Source organism: Pinus tabuliformis, chromosome 6 (genome assembly GCF_031772625.1).
Source record: "Pinus tabuliformis cultivar Carrire ecotype Pingquan chromosome 6, CPIR1, whole genome shotgun sequence".
NCBI classification, from domain to species: Eukaryota; Viridiplantae; Streptophyta; class Pinopsida; order Pinales; family Pinaceae; genus Pinus; species Pinus tabuliformis.
The window spans coordinates 792,020,266-792,025,409 of NC_142292.1; positions in this window are offsets into that span (position 1 = coordinate 792,020,266).

Genomic DNA, 5,144 nt, shown 5'->3' on the forward strand with positions numbered 1-5,144 from the left:
TCAAAAGAATTTTACACCCATTAAGCCCTTAGAAAGCTCTATTATGATGCATGAAGAAGAAGAATTGCAACATGATATATCAAAATTATGGGTCCAAGTGCAACAAATTTCGCTCTCGCAAAGAGAAACCAAAGATGAAATAAAAGGGGACATGGATAGTTTAAAAGCATAAATAAAATGTGACATGGATGGTTTAAAAGTATAAATAAAAGGCGACATGAATGGTTTAAAAGCAGACATGGAAGGTTTGACAAAGTTGCTACAATAAATGTTTCCTAATGGTGAAAAGTTATTCCAAGAAACTCATGATGAGAACAAAAGGAATTTTAATTATGATTTTAGAGACTCTAAATTTGGATCAAAGACCAACCACATTCCAAAGATCTATATGAGGAAGTTTGATGGCAAGGATCTGATAACATGGATACTACAGAACGTAATAATTTTGTATGGTATTGATGACTTTGTTCTCGTAAACCAATTGTCACTTGGTCAATTTTTACGGAGGAAATCATAACACATTACGCGGATAGAAAGATAAACACCATCTTTATCCAATTGAGCAAAAGGGTTCAATGGCAGAGCACATTGAGGACTTCCAAAAATTGAATATCAAGGCAATTGATATTACAGAGGAGCATAGGATTGATGTCTTCATAGGTACTTTTAAGGATAACATCCAACATGAGGTTCACCTTTGGGAACCTGATTCATTAGAAAAGGCATTCAGGGTGGCAAGAAAGTTGAAAGCAAAATTACGGCAACAAAGAAGTCTACCACTCACAACTATAAAGATGGAAGTGTTGTTGCTCCTATCCTTCCAAAACCTACAAGGTTGACACCACAATAATTTGAGGAAAAAAAAGGAAAAGGGATTTGTTACTATTGTGATAGAAAACATACTAAAGGTCATAATTTTGCGGAGAATAAATTATTTTACATAGATTATGAAGAGGAGGAAGAAAAGGAACACGAAATATCAAAAGAAGATGACATACAACAAGAACCAACCCCAGAGAAAGAAGAAATGAATCCAACCATATCCTGTAATGCATTGGCAGGAATTACCACTCTTCAAACTCTCAAGATAGAATGATATATCAAGAAGAAAAATGTAATAGTGTTGATTGAATCGGGCAGTACCCATAATTTTATTCATTGTAAGATAGCTAGGGAATTGAATTGCTTTTTATATCCAACACTAGAGTGTCAAGTGATGGTTGCAAATGGAGGAAATATAAATTGTTCTAGAAAGTGTCATAATATCAAACTAACCATGGGGTAATATGTATTAAATAGTACAATGCTTTTCATTCCAATGGGTGGTGTTGATGTTGTACTAGGAGTCCAATGGTTACAATCTTTGGGGACAATACCCTTTAATTTTCAGGAACACTTCTTAAAAAAAAATTGGGAAGGAAAGAAAATTGAATTAAGGGGTATCACAGGGAAACCAGGGAAGATAATCATCTCTAATGGCATGACAAATATTTTTAAGAAATAACAACGTGGCATAATTGCCCAATTATGCTCACTAGAGGTTCAAACATCGAAATCATTTATTTCTCCAGATCTTCAAAAAGCATTGGACATTCATTCCAAGGTATTTGAGACTCCTAAAGGCCTCCCACCTATTCGTGATTATGATCATGCTATTCACTTGATTCCAGGAAGTTTTCCTCCAGACATCAAGCCTTACAGATATATCTATGCCAAAAATAGTAAAATTGAACATATGGTTGCAAAAATTCTAGAGGTCGGTATAATTCAACCTAGTCAAAATTATTTTTCTGCTCCAATAGTATTGGTGCACAAGAAGGATGGATCATGGTGTATGTGTCTGGATTATAGGGAGATCAACATGTTCACTATTAAAGATAAATTTCCAATTCCTGTCAATGATGAATTGTTAGATGAATTACATGGAGAAATTTACTTCACCAGGTTGGATCTTCATTCATGATATTATCAAATTAGAATGAAGACTGAAGACATTCCAAAAACAACATTCAAAACTCGTGAAGGCCATTATGAATTTTTGGTCATGTCGTTTGGCCTTACTAATGCATCTTCCACATTTTAAGGTTTGATGAATTCCATTTTCAAACCCTTAGAAAATTTATGTTAGTATTTTTTAATGATATACTAATCTACAACAAGCCTTGGAAGGATCATGTTCAACATGTTGACTTCTCAAACTATTGGAGGAGAAACAATTATATGCAAAAACCTCCAAATGTTTCTTTGGAGTACAGGAGGTGGAATGTTTGGGCATGTTGTATCTCATGAGGGTGTTAAGGTAGACCCTAAAAAATAAATCCATTAAGGAATGGAAAATACTCGTAACCCTAAAGCATCTTCGAGGATATCTCGGGTTGACAAGGTATTATTGCAACTTTTTTAAGAATTATGTGAGAATAGCAATGTGTCTAACAACATTATTGAAGAAAGATGCATTTTCTTGGACTCCATAAGAAACTAAGGCCTTTGAACATATTAAAGAGTTAATGTGCCAACTCCCGATCAGGATGAGGAAACGTGGAGGCGATTATGGAAAGGGCATTGATTATAAGGACAGGATAGGAGGAAATGACCGCAGGTATCAGGCCACCCTCCCAACAAATATAATGAATACTCTGTCAGATAAAACTTCAAGTGGCAGGGGTGGGAAAAGAGGCGTACAGATGATGGAGAGAAATGGCGGTGGTTATGTCAGGAGGAAAAGGATGGTGAAGAAGTATAACAAGAAGGTGACGGGAGGCGAAGAAGATGAAAATGCGGATGGAGTGAAGGAGGAACGGCTTGAGGAGCAAGAGGAAAACAATACCAGGGTAATCTGCAAGCTTGGGTATGTGCAAACTGCCTTTCTCACCTTACTTGTTTTCCTTTTTATCACTAAAATGAATAACAGTCAGTTGTGGGATGAGATGGGAGGTGGAAAGAGCCCCATAAAAATGGGAAGGCCTCATGTTTTGCAATATGAAGACAATTTGGAAAGATCCCAGGAAGGAGGGAGAAACTGCAGTCAGAGGCAGAGGTGGAGAAGTAATGAGGGAAAACAGAATGGGGCAGCCATGGATGGCAGCAAAGGAAAGATAGCAGCCAGAGAATTGTCGATGGACCCCCTAAAATGGTACCTGACCCGCAAGACAGAGGGAGCGCTTCACCTCCTGAACTAGGGAAAGGATGATCATGAACAGAGCATAAAAAGGGAGGAGGAGAGTAGTATGAGGAAGGAAATTCCAAAGAGACAAGTGGTTTCCGATGCAGAGAATGAAACCGTTGTAAATCTAACACCTGTGATTGATGTGTGTGAACAGGAGGAGGTAGAAGCCAAGATGGCTCGACAGGGTCGAAGGCATGGTCGAGGAGGAAGGGGCCACCCGAGACAAAGTAATCAGGGTGACAGGCCTATGGAGGAACCCGATAATCAACGTAGAGAGAGGCGGTCTGCCCGGACGGTTAGCCAAGAGGCAACCCGTGCCTACCATGAGGAAACGGACGAAGACATTCGCCGGATAATTCAGAATCTGGAAGAAAGAGTCCTTGAAGAACAGTCAGGCTCGGAAACGGAAGAATGGGCAGCTATAGTTAGTGACCCTGGCAATAAAAGAGGGAGACAGCCGCTGTATAGAAGATCCCTGCACATCTATTGGGTTTTAAAGAGTCTTTTGGCAAAGGCCTTGGAACAAGTTGCTAAAGAAATGGCTGAAATTGCCAATGGAATCCCGAATGTGCAGAAGGAAATGAAAAAATTCCAAACCATTATGATCAACCAGAACAATAAGCTGGCAGAGATATCTCAGACCCTATCCAGGATAGCAAGCTTGGTCACAAGCCAGGAAGAGCATGTGAATTTCCCCATGGAAACGAACAAAGATACTGGAACCAGAACGGGCTGATGCGGAGGACGATACACTGGAGGTTTTTTGTTTCTTCACAGATACTGTTTTATGCTGCATAGAAACTGTAATTTCAGATGTTATGTTTATATAGCTAGTATGGACAGAATTATCCAATTTTGGTTTTGGAATGCCTACAGTAAACTGAGGTGGCCAACAGACCTGGTTTCCCCTAGGGGCAGGTTGAGGCCACCATAACTGTGTATCTGGTCTTTATGTTTAATGTGAATAGAAAAGAAGAAAACTACCTTACATACAAAAAAAAAGAGTTAATGTGCCAAGCACTAGACTTCAAAATACCTTTATTGTGGAATGTGATGCCTCAGGAAATGGAATTGGTGTTGCTTTAATGCAAGAAGGAAGACCCATTTCTTTTGAGAGTTGTCCAATCAAGGGAAAGTATTTACAAAAACCTATTTATGAGAAGGAAATGTTGACAATACTACATGCACTAAATTAATGGCGACCTTACCTAATGGGAAGACACTTCAAGGTAAAAACAGATCACGATAGCCTTAAATACTTTTTGGAAAAAAAATTATCTTTAGAAGAGTATAAAAAATGGGTCACAAATATGTTGGGTTATGATTTTGGAATCATCTACAAAAAAAAGGAAACAAAATGTTGTTGCGGATGCACTCTCAAGAAAGGATGAGGATGTAGAAGCATCTCTATGTGTCATTTATATTATCCAACTTGATTGGATAACTGAAGAAAGGGATAAATGGAAGAATGGCAAAGAGGTGTGGACACTCATTCAAACATTGCAACAAGATCCCAATACATCTGATACATTTATTTGGAAAACTAATTGATTATGTTATAAGGATCACTTACATCTCTGTAATAATTCCCAACTCAAATAAAAGATTCTTTTGAAATTGCACACCCCTCCCCTTAGGAGGGAACTATGGATTTTTAAAAACTTACCAGAGGGTCAAGATGGAAATTTTTTGGGATGGAATTAAATTTGATTTTCAGAAGTTTGTAGCAGAATGTTTGGTTTTCCAACAAAATAAAGTTGAGACAATTAATACCTCGGGTCTGTTACAACCCTTATCCATTCCAAGTCAGCGTTGGGAGGAGGTATCAATGGATTTTATCACAGGTTTACCCACGTCTGAAGTGAAGAGTGTCATCATGGTGGTAGTTGATAGACTTACCAAGTATGCACACTTATGTGCATTATATCATCCTTTTAAACCCAACACAATTGCTACTACATTTATGGAAACAACTCAA